This window comes from Mirounga leonina, unplaced genomic scaffold, assembly GCF_011800145.1.
Source record: "Mirounga leonina isolate KUSES-001 unplaced genomic scaffold, KU_Mleo_1.0 Mir_154, whole genome shotgun sequence".
Lineage (NCBI taxonomy): Eukaryota > Metazoa > Chordata > Mammalia > Carnivora > Phocidae > Mirounga > Mirounga leonina.
Genome location: NW_023270389.1, coordinates 57340736 through 57359671, shown reverse-complemented (window position 1 = coordinate 57359671; position 18936 = coordinate 57340736).

Here is an 18936-nt window from a genome sequence, read left to right as displayed (position 1 = left end):
CAACTGATGGTGTTTAATCTTGAGATACATCAGTTTCTTGACCTGCAAGGTATTAAGTATCTCCTTCCTCTTCACGGGTTTATTAGGAAGTTTTGAGTGGATGCCAGAGAGGATTCTGAGTGCACTGTCCAGATTTCCCCGTCAGGGTCGAGGTACCCATTCCCTCGCTGCCAGAGTGTCACCTCCTGCCTGATGACTCATAGCCGAGTCCTTGTCGGGAGTTGCTTGCAGCTGAAGGGAGTGTGTTGTGTTCTTTCAGGTGGGTCTGTAAAATCCAAGCGGCTCATCCCGTATCAAGCACAGGCATGGCCAGGGATCTCAAGGAAGCTACACAAGCAAGTGGCTCAGACCTCAGGTCACTACTCTTGCTTCTCCTTCAGCTGCAGATGCCTATGGCTGCAACGGAGCCTCACTTATGAACAGCTTAGGGAGGAGAATGGTCAAGTGTGGGTGACAGATGGCCTGACTCTGCATGCGGGTGCAAGCTGAAGTGGATTGCTCTCGACTCTAGCCCCACTTGCCAGTGGCCCACAAAGAGAGAAGTGAGGGGAAAGCCTCTCAATACGCAGGGCTTTGAGTGGTAGTCCTGGCCATCCTTTCTGTGCGGAAAGAGTCTGGGCTGAAGTAATAATATCCACAGACTTACGAGAAATAGTGAATGGTGTGGCTGCTGGTTAGGGGCCTGCAGAGAAAAAGATGGAAAGATTTAGGGCATGGGGGACTGGGGGAGAGGCAAGTGGATGGACTGCTGGGAGGGGGCCTAAAGGGTTAGGGTCATTGCATTTCATGTTAATAGCACCAGAGACGAAGCCGTGGCAGGAGAGGCAGTTGAACAACCAAGCAGACAAAATGAATCAGCCCGTTGACGTCAGTGAACCTCTGTTCTCTGGCCACCTCAGTGTCTGAGCAGTGGCTATGTGAATGGAGCCGTGGCTCCATGGTGGCAGGGATCAGGGCAATCTGTATGGTATATACTGTAGATACTGGATAAACAACCACTAGAGGAGGCTGGGAACTAAGGGGTAGGAGTGGTCCTGCTTACCATCCCTCCCAGTGACCCCCCTGTGGGATTTGTGTTCCCCATCCCCACAGATGCAGACCCTGTGGGTCTAAAGAGGCTGGTTTCCAGGGGGCAGGTAGTGCTTTCATCAGAGTATATAACAGGGGCCATCTGATCTCTTCCAACTTCTGGTACCAGATTAGCAGGCAAGGAAAGAAGTTGCTGCTTGGGCAGGAGCCACTGACCCTGGTGATCAGGAGGAAGTAGTACTATTGTTATGGAAAGGGGAAGGAACAGAATGTTTGGCTCTCAGGTAGCCACTGGGGCATCTCTTGGTACTCCCGTGCCTGATACGAGGTACATGGGCAAGTGTAGCAGCCATGCCAGAGGACGGTGTGGTGTGGTGACCAGGGGCTTGGTCTCCTTAGGGATGAGGGTCTGGGTCACTCCACCAAGTAAGCTACCTAGAACAACAGAGACGTTGGCTCAAGGTGAGAGGAATGCAGAATGGATAGAAGAGAACACAGATGGTGAGGTTCAGTTGCAGCCTCAAGATCAGATGTGGTAATAGTGGTTTGTCCCATTAATCTTCCTTTGGTAGTTCCCCCTGGTGAATAGAACCACCAGAAGAGTATAGAAGTTGCTCCCAGAAGGGTCACACTTATCATAGAAGTAAGTGATCCAGGTGGCACAAAGCTGCTCTGTACAGGATGCTGTGGAATCCTGCCCAGAATTCCTGTACGGGACCAAGTATCTTGGTCCCAAGTGCTAGGAGTGTTGGCTGTAAGGACTCACATCTGAGTCCCCCTCTAGGAATTAAGCTCATCTGAAGGTAGACCGAGGTCATAGCTCCTCCCCAAGGGAAGCCCATATCCAATGACTGGTTGGTATGGAATATGGTCTGGCACCTTTGTCTTGATTCAGGACAACTTTGTAGGGAAGTCCAGCTTTGAGCTTCCTGTATCAATCAACTTCTCCCTCTGCCTAATTTTGCTTCTCTCATTCCCTTAAAGGTATTTAAGAGGGTCTCTAATGTGCACAAGTGCTCTGGATAATTACTGAGTGCACCCCCAGTAAACTTCCCGTGGACAAATATCTGTCTCAGAGTGTGCTTTCTGGGCCACCCAACCTGGGAGTGATGCTCCCTGTTACTCTATAGTGCAACACTCACTGAACTCAGCCCCAGGAGCTCTGGGTTCTAGTCAGGGCTCTGCACTTCCGGGGTCAGGGTAGTAACTGAACTTGCCTGGTGACCCAGGTTCTCCATGTGTAAAATGGTGGCTCCGAGGAAGTAGCTGGGACCAGGTAATCTAAGATCCCTTCCAACTTTGACTTTGCATATATGTGTGAAATGGGTAGGGAAGGATGAGAGTTACATGAAGATCTGGGAGTTACATGAAGATCTGGGAGGACCTTTGGGGATCTTTGAGCTTTCTCCACTTTACGGATGAGGCAACTGTGAATCAGAAGGGTTAAGTGAGTTCCCCACGGCTGCCCTGCCTGAACATTAGCAAGACTGGAATTTGGACTTGGGCTTCTGTCTGGGGGTTATCCCCTTCATCACCTCTGATGTCAGTCACTATGGCAACAATGTAGGAGTGGGTAGCAGAGAAGACTTTCAAGGTTGTTTGGAGGGTCTTGATCAGCCGACTGCTCTTGGGACACAGCTCTGGGTTCCATTCTTCATTCAGAACCTTAACTCATGTTGCCAGGAGGTCATAGCCTTTGTCCTACGGCAGTGCTTACTGTGTGGGTGAATCACCTGAGATCTGGTTAAAGCATCAGAAACACCTAGGAGCATAAAATTGACCTCACAGATTCAGATTCAGCAGGTATAGCATGGGCATGGGTGTCTCTAATGTGAACAAGTGCTCTGGATAATTAAGTTCGCCAGCAATATTTGAGAGCCGCGGTTGTGTAGCAGTGACCTTCACAGTCGCAGGTCTTCATGATACAGCCGAGCGGGCAGCACTCACCAGAGAGGCATCGTGTAGCCTGGGTGTCTGGGGACACAGCCGCTGGAGATGCGCTGCCCGATCCACACTGGCCAGGCACAAATGAGCACAGAAAGAACCCCTGGGACTTAAAAAACTTGCCTTAAAGGGTTATAGTGTTATTGAAACAATCAAAAGATAGAAAAAATATGTGGTCATTTAGAAAATGTATTTTCACAGTACTAACTTTTATAACAATTAGAGAGCTTTATCTCGAGGTGCTGGAGGTTGACAAGCTACCTGTGAGCTGCATATGAGACCATGTCGTGGTCGTCACCGTTGTGGCACAGCTGAGACAGATTGTAAACTCAGGGTCCTGTTGAAAAAGCATCATTCTGTTCCCTGAGCTTTGCTCCAGGGCTTGTCCAAGATGCCAGTCTGGGGGGCGTCAGCATTCTGCTAAATGGCTTCCTTCGCCTATTTAGGGTGTGAAAGCCCAAATGGTTCTTCAGTGATGTTGTGTGGAACAAAATGGACCTGCCTCCCCTTAAGTGTCTCCAGATGGTTCACGGGCTAGCCAGCCTACTGCTCAAAAGACACCCTTTATATCCCCCGCTGCTCATCCCCGGCTGCCTGGCCGATGGGCGTCCTCAGTACCTGGCAAAGGAGAAGGTTCTGCTGCCTCAGCACAGGGTAATGGAATGTGTCCGCGGACCGCCCCCCCCCCCCCCGCGCCCCGCCAAGTGCACCTGCCGGGGCCGCCTACAGAGTCGAGCTGCCTCTGCTTGCGCGTCAGAAGAAAGTCAGGTGAACCCCGCAGGGAGGCGCTGTGGGCAGGATGCACCGCGCAGACTTGAACCTGGGAACCAGGGAGGAGCCTCATCCTCCAGCCGGCGGGGATCACCCCCCCACATGACACTGCAGGTGGGGCGGCGCGGGAGTGGGGATCCTTCAGCACGTGGAGCCCGCGTGGGGAGCGGAAGGCCAGCAGGGGGCATTAACCCCGGGCTGGAATTCACCACGCTCTCGGGAGGGAATCAGCCCCAGGCCTGTGGGCGAAGCTCTGTGGGAGGGACGTGCAAGCGGAACCCAAGGCCGTCGGTTTCGCTCATGCGCAGCTTTAAAAATTTTTGTTAAACTTTATTTTTTCACTTTTTCCAGTTTTATTGAAATATAACTGAGATATATCCTGTTGTGTAACTTTAAGGTAGATACATTTTCAGATCTTACGCTTAAACGTCTTTAATCCATTTCGAGGTAATTTTTGTGGGTGGTGTTAAGACAGGGTTCTCATCCCATCCTTTGCATGGGGATGGCCAACTCTCCCAGCACCACTTACTGAAGAGACCGTCCCTGTCCCTTCCCCATCGAGCGTCCTTGACTTATGGCATCTTTCATGAAATGAACTGCAGGGGTCTCGATGTTTCTTTCCCTCTCTTCCCAGCCTTTCCCAGGCAGCTTCCCTCCGGGGACTCCCTGGAACTCCCCCCAAACTACGGTGGCTTGTATTTCAGTCTGGAGCCCTGTCACCTTCCTTCAAGAGTTCTGTCCTTCCTTCTCCTCTTGCTTTATCAACAGCTTGTTTTGAGAAATAAATTGCCTAATTAATCAAGCACCTGTTGACTGCAGACCTCATTTTTGCCACACACCACACTGGGGACCAAGTGAGGAGCAAGATGGGCCTGATGACCACGTGGAGTTTGTTGAGCAAATGAATGTAGTGAGTGCTGACTGAGGTGTAAGTAACTTCTTATCTCAGTAAATCCTTCTGTGTTCCTATCAGTAAGCACTTTTATTATGCCCATCCTACAGATGAGAAGAGTGAGACACTGAGGGGCTTATGGGAGGCCGTCGAGTCTCCCTTGGTGGAAACTGTGGCATTTGGCCTTTTCCCCATCTCCAGGCTGTGAAGGGATGGCTCTCCTTGCAACGTTCTTTACTGGGGGTGGGATGAGAGCAAAAAGAAGTAGAATTCATGACTGGATCTTTTCTTTTATTTTAAAAGATGAACATTCAGAAGCTTTGGGGGAAACTTTGACAATTGTAAAATTATTCTATTTGTTATATCATATATTTGTTGGAGTGATCAGAAATAAAACTGCTAAATTAAAAATGGCTGATGAGATTTTTGGGGGACCGTGAGTAGGGAAGAGAGGCTACCAGAGGACCTCGGAAGCTTGTGTCCTTTTCAGTCAGTCTGGGGGAGACGAGAAGGTGGTGACAGCTGAAAAATCTATTTTCTTTTAGATGTAATTGACACTTTATGTAAGTTTCAGGTGTTCAACATGTAGATTTGATACATTTATGTATTGTAACATGGTTACTGCTGAAGCTTTCAAGAGGCCAGGAGAGTGATCAGTTTCTGAAGCCCTTAAGAAGAAAGTGGCATGTGGGGAGCTAATTTGGTGGCAAGCCCTCCTGGACGCAGAGATTCAGCCACAGAGCTTCCTTTCATGGGACTTGGGCTGTGCGAGGGGAGATGACATTTGAAGACAAACAGCTGCATGACAAAACCCGAGGCAGGAGAGAGAGGGGGCTGTAGCTGGGGCTAGCATGGTGAGATCAATGCAACAGGAAAGAAGATTCTGCAAAATTTCTACTGCAGGCGAAGACAAAGAAATCTGAATTGTGTGAATTCAATCCAACCCGTACTTGGTGTGAGAGAAGTCCGTGTTGGAATAAAATGGGGCCATGTGTGACCTTGGACATGCCTCTTTACCATTCAGATCCGCAGCTGAACTAGAAGTCTCCAAGGCTTCTTTCCGTTCTGAGTCGGAGGGGAGTGTGCACACAGTAGGAAAGGAGAAAGACGTGTGTTAACAGGGCTCTGCCAGGGTTCTCCCGGGGAAGGTCACTGGTTCACTGTCTGACATGGATTATGGGGACCAATTTTATAGGTGCCGTGTTTTCCCCTTGTGGGGAATCTGACCGCTTCAGACACTGAACTGCTTAAAAATATCAGCACTGCAGTTTTCTCCAAGTATCCCTGCTGCAGGCAGAGGGCGTTCAGAGGCAGCAGGCGGCGCTCTTCGTCCTAGAACAGATTGGTGCCTGGGCTTGGATGCAGATGAGCGGAGGCTCTGCAGCCCGCTCTCTGCAGCCCACGTCCGAGGGACCACAGCAAAATGGCTGGTCAGGACTGCTCCTCAGGCATAACTGTCCCCTCACTTGGACACTCCCTGCTGGGCTTGGGCTCGAACACTGACCAAGATGAATGTGCACAGCCCCCCTCCCTGACCTTAAGACCAGTCGCTGTGTCTGCATTGGAGAATCCTCAGCATCACGAACGCTGACTGCACATGTCTGGGCTTTAGATCGAGACAGGGAAGAGTCACAGCCTCCCTGGGTGTGGGGATCATACTCATCACTTATCACATGGGCGGCTGAGGGCTCCAGGTCCTCCTGCCCTGTTGGGTGAGACAGTGTCCCTCTGGGGAACGTCAGGGAGGCAGGATTCCGGGAGAACGAGCCCCTTACCTGGAAGAGCTGGGTTTTACCTGGGAAATATTGCAGTTTTTCAGAGAAGAAAAATCTGAAGTTGGATCTTCTTCAAAGACATATTAAACAGAAGCAAGCCAGCAAGGAAACAAACAACAAAACAACAAAGTAATCTCATAATTAAGTGAAAAAATCACTGGGTTGGAATTCAGGAATCTGGTAAGGACACTAGTCAGCTGTGTGACTTTAGGCAGGTTACTTATCTCTGGTCCTGTCTCACTTTGATCATTAGTAGTAACTGCTGATTTTTCTTTTAGTTAAATAGTGTGTGTGTGTGTGTGTGTGTGTGTGTGTGACAGGCATTCTTGGGGACTGAGGACACCCCTTCACTCTGATTTCCATTTCAGTCATTAAAGCGCATGGTGACCACACCCAGAGAAAAGAGCCATGCCGCCTGCATCATTCTGGGACTTGAGGTAGTTCCTTCAGAAGCATCGTAACCAACATACGTGTGCTTATGACCTTCATTTAGTTGCTGGAACAGCCATGTGCCTCCCATCAAAGCCCCCATCTTCTGGCCTCTCAGGGGCAACATCAATAAACCGAGATCCAACGGGGAGAGAGAGCGCTCGTCCTTTACTCCTGGGGCATTGGCAGCATTTGGTAGAGGTGAGGGGAGAGGAGACAGGGAGGGTGACAGGTGGTGGTGTGGGGAATGCAACGTTACACCCCTGCTTAATGGGCTTGCGACTCATCAATCATTGTCAGCCACCAGAGAATCATTGAGCACCTACTGTGTGTAAGCTTGGCGCTGGGGATGTAACTAGAACCCTACATTATCTTTGTTCTGGAGGAGCCCAGTGACTTGCCAAGATAAAACAGAGCCTCTGTTTTCCCTTCAGCTCAAACAAGCAAATTTAAGCCCTACGGGGCTCACAGACATGCCCTGCTCAAAGGGTCCTCCCTGCCTACACCCCCTCACCCTGCATAAGTCTTGGTGGGACACAGTCAGGAGTGAAAACGGTGCTTTTCAGACTGAGGGACACAGCTTGGCATTGCTTTGCCCTGGTATCCAGATGGTCACCAGGCTGCCTTGCTGAGGATTTTGTTTGGCAGGGACGTGCTCTGATTCCCGAACTGTAGGTTCTGAGGATGAGATGTGGCCAAGGGCTCAAAGTCCCCGGAATAAAGCAGCTCTTCTGCACGCTCAGCAGCATCAGGCTGTGGACGCTCCAGGCTGTGAGGCATGTCCCCAAGCAGCAGCGGCGCCTCTGGTGGGTACTGCGGGGTGTCCGGTCATGGCCCCGCTGAGTGAATGCTGCCGGCCCCGCGGCACGGTGAGCTGCTGACCCATCGAAGCAGCCGTGCTGCGTTTAGCAACTGGAACAGCTCTGGGGATTCTTTCTTTATTTAGAAGAATATGCAATGTAACTCTGGAGACAACAGAGGAGGGCCACGAGATGATGCTTCAAAACTTGATCCTAAACAGCGGCCATAACAAAGCATTTCCATCAGAATTCTTGAGCAGAAATGCTTTTACCAGCCCTGGCAGGATGCAGCCACTCTGGGGAAGCTGTTCAGTCAGTCAGTATCTATGTATCAGACATCTCTCATTGCCTTAGACAATAAGGGGGGAACAAGAAGTGAAATGGTTGATGCCCCCTTGGCGGCTATTATACGGCTGACACTTAGCTACGTAAATTCAGAGAGCTCTTTACCACCATGCCAGACGGGTCCTTGGGAGGCAGAACAGAGGTGCGCACGGCTACTGGAGGATAATACAGGACGACACATGGTGGAGGACTAACTCATGTTTATAATAAGAGCGTTTACACGAGTTCAGAATAATGCCCTGTCGATCTACGGGCCTGGGTCAGCTGAAGTGTACTGATGTGCTTACGCTTAAGCAGGTACTGACCTTGTGGAGGAACTTGTTGAGAGGGCTGAGGGTCAGATGAGAGCTGGTCGGTTAGGGAAGTGGGTGCAAAGGGAAGTAAGCAAGGAGTAGCATCAGGGGGTCTCAGGCCATCTTGTGCCTGGAATGACTCTAGGTGCTGGGGAAGACACAAAAAGATAATTAAACTTTTTTTTTTTTTTTGCCTTTTGGGAATTTAGTCTAGTTGGATTTACAAGATCAATTAATCAATTTGGGAGCAACTAGCAAAATAAAAGAAAGAGAAGAATTCTAAGAGGTACACAGGATCCATGACTGTCCTCTTCCATCCTCAGTGGCTCAATGTTTGCATTAAGGAGAAGTCCATGGGCCATTTGGCCAGATGATAATGGCAAAGACTCAGAGGCTCTTTTCTTTTCACTTAGAGGTGCTGCTGAACACTGGTGGTGGGGTTGACCAGAAAGACTGGAGTCCTTCTGGCTTCCAAGATGGTGGATCCTCTTGGGCAGCTGTTGGAGCAACTTCTCTCATGAAACTCAAGAAACACTGTTGCCTCTTGGCTGATAGATTTTCTCAGGGACACGAATATGCTAGCGCTTTGACCCAGTTCCCAGTATTTCCTACAACTTTCCAGATTTGGACCCATGGATTCATATTCCAGTGTCTCTTTCCTCCCTTTGCCTACTGCTTAGCTATGCGGACATTGATGCAGTCTACCTGCTTCTGCCCATAGCTGCTAACTTGTTGTAGCCCGTGACAACAACTCTATAAGCTTTCTCTAGCTGGCTGACATCTCACAGGGATTCTAGGAGCTTAAAAATTGTGAACAAGAGACAAATAGGGTCAGGTAAAGATATCTGGTTTGGACAAACCTCCTTTGGTAGAGTGCTAGAAGAGTGACACACGAGTCCAGGAAGATTTCTGGGAGAAAGAAACTTATCTCCTGATGCTTGAAAGCAATCGCTCTGGCCCCATCCTGTGGGAACAGAATAATTAAAGGGGTGGGGGCGGGGTAGGTACAGGAGAGCAATGGGTCAGAAGTCAGCCCAGGCGAGGGTGGCCATAAACGACTGACGGCCACGTTAACCTGTCTAGAGCTAAAGGGAATACGGAAGGTTTAATTATAATTCTCAAGTTAATAGTTTTATATTCAGAGGCCCCTGTTCAGAGAAATCAAGTTGTTTTTAAATTTTAAATACCTGGCTGTTCCTGTCCAGTATGGCAAGAGACCTTGTAAAAAGCAGGTGCTCTCGTAGCCCAAAGGGGAAGCGATGTCCCCAGGGACCCGCTGTTTCAGAGCAAAACCACCACCTCTCACGTGCTGGTGATGTTGCATTCTCTCCACGTGGTTAGATTAGTTGGGGAGCTTTCTCTTTGGGGGTCTCCTTGCCCTATTTCCTGGTGTATCCAGGGAGAGAGTGAGAACCCGATCCCTTGATTGCTAAGAACTGGCTCTAGGAATGGGCCTGAAATAGAGATACTTACAAAATTGTTAATTTCTCCAGTGCAGGATGGGGTCTCATTCATTCCTTTATCCATAGTGTCTAAAACAATGCATGAGACATCAGAGTGAGTCAATAAATGTTCATTGAGCCAATTTAAGCAATTTGTGCTTTGGGATGGCCATCTGGAAGATGCAGGATCTAAGAAAATGGTGCCATATCTCTTTTACCTCTGAATATTTTCTCAGATAATAAGATGTTGGCAGATTTGTGGCGATTCTCAAGGAAGCTGGGAAACAGGGCTGCCAAATATGGAGGATGATGAGTTATCCCAGAAACGGAAGGAAATGAATTCCCTTTAGGAGAACTCAGTGAAGTTTTGGTTCCTGCAAGGACTGCGAGGTGTAAAGAGATGGGTTGCTCAAAGGACACTGGCAGGAAATGTTTTCTCAAAGGAGAGCTGTTTGTCAGGTGGACTAGGCAGTGTGTGTACAGCATGTGTGGCCTTCCAGGAGACCCCGGGGGTGGGCTGGGGGAGTGGGAGTGGTGTAGCTAGAGCCTGAGAAAGGGGCAAAGGAGAGGCTGAAGAAGTGTGGAAGGGGAGGGAGCAATGACGGAGGCACAGGACCAGCCAGGGACAAAAGGCAGCGACCTGAGTGGGACGAGAGAAGGGCATCGTCAGCCAGTGTGGAGAGGAGTCAGATGGGGAAATAATGAGGGGTTACACTTGATTTCAACTTAGCAAATTGACGAAGGTTGGCGGTGAGTGGGAAGGACGAGTCAGGGGCTTGAGGTCCTGCCGCAAGTGACAAAGTTGAGTTGTTTTTATCTTAAAAACTTACGCAAATTTGCAAAACATTATATTAGCATTTGCATTGTTATGAAATTAATATTTAAAACCTGCTAAAAGACATAACTTGTCTTTCCAAAGTGTCAGAGAAAATTGGGACTTCGGAAAAATGCACCTGGTCATGTGTGGTTTCGGATGCCCCCCACAAGTACATCTTTTGAGAAGCGTGAGAGTCTTCTGTGATCGGGCCACATCCCTCCTTCCAACTTCCACTCAGGCCAAACTGGTCTACTCACTGTCAGCCCCCGAGCCTTGTCATGAAGATTCTGCTTATCTGGTTTTGCACGTGTTTAAAATTTCCTTCCACTTCTCTCTCCCATCTTCAGGGTCTAATGCACATATCCCCTCCTCCATGCAGGCTTCCAGGCCCTGTCTGACCTACTTTCTTTCCCATCTCTGAAATCTTGCAGACTTATTTGCTGCACTGCTTTCTGGGATTTAACCATAGATGAAACCATAAATGAAAATTGCTAAAAAAAGTTATTGAAGCTACTACTACTACTATTATTATTATGGTATTTGAGGTTGTGTGCTTTGTTTTCTCAAACAGATGATAAGTCCTGTGATGTCAGGGACTCTATCATTGATGTTGTATTTGCCAAAGCACTCAGCTCAATAACTACTTTGTGAGTAGATGCAGTCATTCTATATACACATAAAACAAACTAATAGCCAAGTAGAAGAAACAGGATAACTCTTTTTTTCCAAAATGTATTTGTGACTTAAATTTCATGTCTGTTTCCATTACACAAAAGCTTTTACTTCCTCAGCAGCACACATTTAGATATCAGAAAGCTAGCATCCTCCCCCTTTATGTTTTCTTCTCTCCTTGCCTTTGCTGGGTCATCTCAGGTGACTGTGAGTCTGATGTTGTCAAAGTGTAAGCACCTTCTCAGTCAAGCCTGCCTGAGCTCAGGTCATAGCTGTTTAGTCAGACATTTCTCTGCTTGCAAAATCAAAATGCAGAAAAGCTAAGATGTGTGATGGGAGATGGCTTTCTGCAGACATCAGTATGGATACCAGAGACTTCTCCTGAAGCCCTCCTTCCTCCCCTGCTCCCTCGCTAGGTTAGGGGGTCCCACCAGGTCCCACTTGATTGTTAGTGCTCAGAGGTGCCCAAAGATAGAAGCTCCCCCAGGGGATGTCTCTGTCTACACAGCTCGTTATTATATTCTTAATTACACAAAATCTCATCAAAGAGGGTTCTGGGTCCATTTCTTGAGACAACATAGGAAAAATGTGCCGGAAGGAGGTAGGAGGAGACAAGGATCATGTGATACTTTTTTTGGACCGGGGCGGGGGCGGTTGTCTACCGAAGTTCTGAATCTGGTAAACATGGAAGGGGAGAGTGGAGCAAGGAGAAAATGCAGAGTGGCTGGGGAGATTGTTGCTGCAAATAGAAAGGCCTCAGGGGGGACATCAGGTACAGGAGCCAAAAGGTGAACACGGAGTAAATGCCGGGCACTAAGCTTTGGAGGATGAAGACTCCGTTAAGTGGCTGCGGATTCCGGGAACTAACTGGAGCCTTCTGAGTTCATGTCCTTTTTTACACCATCGTGGAAACCTATGCAGGCCGTTGGTTATCTACTGGCTCTCTGAACGCTGTGATTTTAACCCTGAGTTAGTCTCCTATGGCTGCTGTCACAATTGGGACTTAAAACAGTACAGCTGTGCTATCCTGCCTTTGTGTAGGTTGGAAGTCTGACGTATCTGCCTCACTGGGCTAAAATCAAGGTCTTGGCAGAGCTGCTTTTCTGGAGGTTCTAGGAGAGAATCTGTTTCCTTGCCTTTTCCACCTTCCAAAGGCCACCCACACTCCTTGGCTCATGGCCCCTTCCTCCCCCCTGCCAATCCACCAATGTCGCAGCCTAGGACCCTGTTCTCATCATCACATTCCTACCTATCGTCCTCTTATGCTGCTACCCTCTTCCACAGTTGAGGACCCTGTGGGCCCATCCAGAGAGTCCAGCAGGATCTCCCCAGTTTCAGGTGAATTCAAAGTTTCCATCTGCAACCTTAATCTTCCTTTGCCATGTAATTAACTCACAGGTTCTGGGCATTAGGATGAGGACATTGGAGTGGGGGCATTGTTCTACCTGCTGCACTCCCTGGTGCTACTAATCCAGGTCCAGGTCACCATTATCCTTCCCTGGATTACTACTACAAAAGCATGGATTTTGGAGTCAGACTGCCTGCATTCAGACTCTGGCTCTGCTATCCACTAGCTGTGTGATGTTAGGAGGACTCTCTCGGTGTCAGTCTCCTATCGTAAATGGGGGACACGAAGAGTACCAGCCTCATAGCATTGTGGACAGGATTAAGCACATATTCGGCATGCTGGCAAACAGTCGGTTAGCTGCTATTGTCATTAGCGAGTCTCGCTGTCTCTACCCTCAACCTTATTTACTGGCTCCTCCACCGTGAAGCCAGGCCATGGTTTTCAACACAAGCCGATCGAGTCCCCTTTCCCATGCCGTGATATCATTCCCATTATGGTCTTTGCTAGCCACATATCTTTGCTCCACGTTTCAGTCATAGCAGAGGATCTGAAGTGTGACAATGTCTCTGTCTATGGTGCTCCTCTTGTCTGGACTTCTTCCTTCCCTTGATCCTGTGTCCAACTATACTCATCCTTCGTAGCCAGTGTTCTGACATCCTGGGCAGAACTGGTCACCCACTCACTTGTTCGATCTCAGGCACTGCTTGGGACCCTGAGTGTGCCACCAGCCCGGCAGCCTCTCACCGCAGGGACCACACTCCACCTCTGCCTGGAGCCAGCCACACACCAGATACTCAAGAAAAGTGTTGGAAGCATGTGACATGGGAATTTGTTTTTTTTTTCCTGGAAATTTATTAATGTGAATTGGGAAGGGAGGGGCTCAGAAAGCCTGGGGATCTACATGCAGAAAAACTTTTACAACAGGGGCGCCTGGGTGGCTCAGTTGGTTAAGCGACTGCCTTCGGCTCAGGTCATGATCCTGGAGTCCCGGGATCGAGTCCCGCATCGGGCTCCCTGCTCGGCAGGGAGTGTGCTTCTCCCTCTGACCCTCCTCCCTCTCATGCTCTCTGTATCTCATTCTCTCTGTCTCAAATAAATAAATAAAATCTTTAAAAAAAAAAAACAAAAAACTTTTACAACAGAAGAGAGGCTACTTTAAACTAAAGTGATGAATAGATCGCAAACTGGGAAGGTTTTTTTTTCCTCGCTCTACACTTCATTGACTGTGTTGCCGGCCTAGGAGTGAGATTAGTGCAGTACCAGCTGCGCAAGAGATGCCGAGTCTCAGAGTTAGTTCCTTATCGTGTGAGCCCAAGGCATCTACGAGTCCTTCTGTTCCGTCCCTGAAGGTAAGAATGGCTTGCTCCCATGGGCACAGCTGTCTAGAGTTGTCATGCTCAGCATGGGATCTTCTGAATCCCATTCCTAATGGAACTAACTGTATTCAGGCCACATATATCCCTCCTTGCTGATTTTGCTACAGGCATTTAATTTTTTCCTTGCTGTAGAGTGGAAAAGTTCATGGCAAAATTAACTTGGGATCCTAAAAATGTGAAAGGCAACCTTAAGACTGTTCCCAGTTTGCAGATGGGTTATAATTAAAATGTCATTTGCAAGTTGGTGATTTGGAACCCAGAAGGGGCTATTTTCACATAGAAATAGTGTACTTACTGGTGATTAGGCTCCCAGACATGTATATCTCAAAATGCAACTGGGATACATCTATTTGAAATTAATAGCTAAGACCATGATGGTACCAGGCCACAGATTAAACAAAACAGAAAAAATAGGATTAAGCCACGTCTATTTTTAATGCTAGTGTCTGAGGGAAAACACTTTTAATTAAAAAGGGATAAGAGGTATATGAAGATTCTGAAGAGGATTTCTCAGCAATTTTCAGGGCTTTACTGGCTCTTTGTAAATCTGATTTACATTGAAAGTCTATAAATTTATCTTCTTTTGTTATTGCTGCAGGCATTAATCTTATGCATATTGGCGATGATAATAGGTTTTACATTATTTGGGGGGGGGGTGGAAGTTGGGGAAAATTCCTATTATGTGCCAGGTCCTTACCTGTGCACAGAATAAAGTTTCTGCCTTTGAGAAATTTCCTTTCTTATAGGAGTATTCAGGCAATAAACTAATGACTAATTTATATATATATAGTTGTCAAGTAGTGATAAGTGCTTTGGAGAAAAAGATTGGAGTGAGAGATTAGATTTTGGATACAGTGGTCAAGAATATGTCTTTAAGGGAGCTGATAACCGACAGAATTCCTCAAAGAAGTAAGGGGCAGTCAGTGTAGACGTGGGGGGAAGGATATTCCAGACAGAGGCAAATGCAGGGCAAAGGCCCTTAAGCAGGGATGTGCTTGGGCATCTTCAAGGACTGGGGTTAACAAGCGGTACAGAAGTCAGGGAGGTAGAATGGCCATGGAAAAGACGTTGGGTCTTATTCTAATTGGGATTTTTCTGTGTATGGAATTCTAAGTTTTTCTCAGAGAATTAAGAAAATATTGGACACAAGGGAATCCAGAGTTGAATACCTTTGATGTTTTGTGGTAGAAATTTCTACACTCTTAGTGATAAGAGATGGATAAGAGAGGGAGAGAGCATTCTTGTCATACCCCTGAGTAAATAGATTATAAAATGGTTGGGAGGGTTAACTAGTGAAGGTCTTGGGCGTGGAGGGGGGAGGTTAGAGAATTCCCAGCACTGACCACCAGATGGCGTGTTGAGCCCAGGACAGCTTGGTTGCTGTCCAAAGCGGACCTGGGCTGGGGAGGGAAGAGAGCATCATGAATTGCTCAGGCTGGGAAAGTCTGTGCTTCTGTGCAGTAACTTGTCACTTGCTGAAATTGCTGAAATCATGAAAAATAATGACTCTAAGGTAATCGACAGTGATAATTGTGAGTAATTTACATATTCTTTTGTTGTTTCAATGACAATGGTTCTCCCTTGGCTCCTATATATATATATATATTTTTTTTTTTTTTTTTTCTTTTTTTCTTCCAGGAATAAGGAGGGAGCTGAGACTTGCCCTGTGGACTCTCAGGTGTCCTGGCCACTTCACTGCTCATTAGCATTTCCTTAAGGGGGTAAACCAGGGGATGGAGGTGGAAAGCAAACCGGTCAATTTTGCTGCACCTTTATTGTTCTGAAAAGCATGTAATCAAAGGCAGGAGAGGGTGTTGAAATTAATGGCTAGGATAACAATTTGAGGTTATTCCACTCCTCTTTTCCCAACACACACAGCATCACCACAACTACCGCACCTGAGTGCATTTGGTCCTTGAGCCCATTTGACACGAATTACCACAATTCCTGCACTCCTGGGTCATCCCTCGGCCTTAGACTCTCATCCCCACAAGGGTCTCTGCAGGATGTGGCAATTCTTCCTCTGGTCAGCTCCCTCCCTTTCCCCCTCCCTGCTTTATTGTTCTTCATAGCACTTACAGCATCTGCCACTTATATAATGTATATATGCTAATGTGAGCTCCATGCAGGGGGCGGTGTTTGTCTGTTTAGCTCACTTCATATTCTCAGGACAGTGACAAGGCAGTGTTTGATAAATATTTGTTGGGAGGTTAATCATTGTTCTTTGGGAAGGACAAGGCCTGGTCTGAGCAGGCACAGGCACGAGAAAGGGAAGACAGGATGTTCAAGAGCTTTCATAGGCAAAGAGACAGTATTTCTTGATGCCTGGCCAACTCTCTGTTTGTTTGTTTGTTTGTTTGTTTTTGATCCCAAAGACACTGTGGAGCTTTTATTAGAAAAAAGGCTTGAATGACAAGTTTCACACAATCCCTAGTGTTCTGTAGTATTTGGCATTTGCTTACAGGCTTTTCAGCAAGGGAGGCTGACCTCGTTCTAGGTCTCCATGGGCATTTGAACAGTCTAACTTTGTAAGTGCCTTGGGATATTGCTCTTCTCCCTACTCAGATAAGGAAGACTTTATAGTATGGATGTTTGTATCACCTCTTTAATACTCTAATAATTGGTATGAGGAGTTCCTCCCGGTCACAGTTTGTATAGCTTATATAAGGTCCATATAGCGGTTGCCCCCCTACCCCTTGGCAGGACAAGTATGGTGGTGCCTACCTCCAAGGTCACAGGGAGATAACTAGCTATGGGAGCAGAGAACCTGCCCACAAGACATTTAGGATCTCCCTTCCTTCTTAAGTTTAGTGGTTTTATAGACTGTGAGCACCTTGAGGGCAGGGCTGGGTCCTGTCCATCTTTGCAGCCCCACAGACCCAGCTCAACCCCTCTCCCCTTGTGCCCCCCAAGAGGCACGGTATGTCTACAGTGAATGGTGACCTTGGCTGATATTGACACCTCACTTTTTGCCTTTTCTCACTGAAACAGGCTCTTTCAACTCCTGTCCCTTTTTATGGACAGACATATCTGCAGTGACATGGATGAGTCCTGGTGACAGAATGGACTCCTTCCACGGTCTGAGGGTAACAATGACTGTGACATCATGTGATGATCTCAACACTGTTGCCCGGTCTATGGCTGTCCTCCTTTCTCTCTCAAGTGTCCTGGCTCATTAGCATTTCCCTAAGGGGGTAAACCAGGGGATGGAGGTGGAAAGCAAACCAGTCAATTTTGCTGCACCTTTATTGTTCTGAAAAGCATGTAATCAAAGGCAGGAGAGGGTGTTGAAATTAATGGCTAGGGTAACAATTTGAGGTTATTTACGTCACAGCACTTCCCATTAGATTAGGCTGGAGAATTCATTTTTTATTAGCTCAGAGAACCTTGTACATATATCTCTCAGAACAGGATCCCACTGAGGTGACAGAGAAATGTTACTATTACTGTAAAGATGATCACATAGTGGTCTCCTATCTTTTTTTTTTTATTCTTATGTTAATCCCAATACATTACATCATTAGTTTTAGATGTAGTGTTCCATGATTCATTGTTTGTGCATAACACCCAGTGCTCCATGCAGAATGTGCCCTCCTCAATACCCACCACCAGGCTAACCCATCCTCCCACCCTTCTCCCCTCTAGAACCCTCAGTTTGTTTTTCAGAGTCCATCGTCTCTCATGGTTCGTCTCCCCCTCTGATTTCCCCCGCTTCATTCTTCCCCTCCCGCTACCTTCTTCTTCTTCTTCTTCTTTTTTTTTTCTTAACATACATTGCATTATTTGTTTCAGAGGTACAGATCTGAGATTCAACAGTCTTGCACAATTCACAGCGCTTACCAGAGCACATACCCTCCCCAGTGTCTATCACCCAGTCACCCCATCCCTCCCACCCCACCCCCCACTCCAGCAACCCTCAGTTTGTTTCCTGCGATTAAGAATTCCTCATATCAGTGAGGTCATATGATACATGTCTTTCTCTGTTTGACTAATTTCGCTCAACATAATACCCTCCAGTTCCATCCACGTCATTGCAAATGGCAAGATCTCATTCCTTTTGATGGCTGCATAATATTCCATTGTATATATATACCACCTCTTCTTTATCCATTCATCTGTCGATGGACATCTTGGCTCTTTCCACAGTTTGGCTACTGTGGACATTGCTGCTATAAACATCGGGGGGCACGTACCCTTTTGGATCCCTACTTTTGTATCTTTGGGGTAAATACCCAGTAGTGCAATTGCTGGATCATACGGTAGCTCTGTTTTCAACTTTTTGAGGAACCTCCATACTGTTTTCCAGAGTGGCTGCACCAGCTTGCATTCCCACCAACAGTGTAGGAGGGTTCCCCTTTCTCCACATCCCCGCCAACATCTGTCATTTCCTGACTTGTTAATTTTAGCCATTCTGACTGGTGTGAGGTGGTGTCTCATTGAGGTTTTGATTTGGATTTCCCTGATGCTGAGCAATATTGAGCACTTTTTCATGTGTCTGTTGGCCATTTGGATGTCTTCTTTGGAAAAATGTCTGTTCATGTCTTCTGCCCATTTCTTGATTGGATTCTTTGTTCTTTGGGTGTTGAGTTTGATGAGTTCTTTATAGATTTTGGATACTAGCCCTTTATCTGATATGTCATTTGCAAATATCTTCTCCCATTCTGTTGGTTGTCTTTTGGTTTTGTTGACTGTTTCCTTTGCTTAGCAAAAGCTTTTTATCTTGATGAAGTCCCAATAGTTCATTTTGCCCTTGCTTCCCTTGCCTTTGGTGATGTTTCTAGGAAGAAGTTGCTTCGGCTGAGGTCAAAGAGGTTGCTGCCTGTGTTCTTTAGGATTTTGATGGACTCCTGTCTCACATTGAGGTCTTTGAACCATTTGGAGTCTATTTTTGTGTGTGGTGTAAGGAAATGGTCCAGTTTCATTCTTCTGCATGGGGCTATCCAATTTTCCCAACACCATTTGTTGAAGAGACTGTCTTTTTTCCATTGGACATTCTTTCCTGC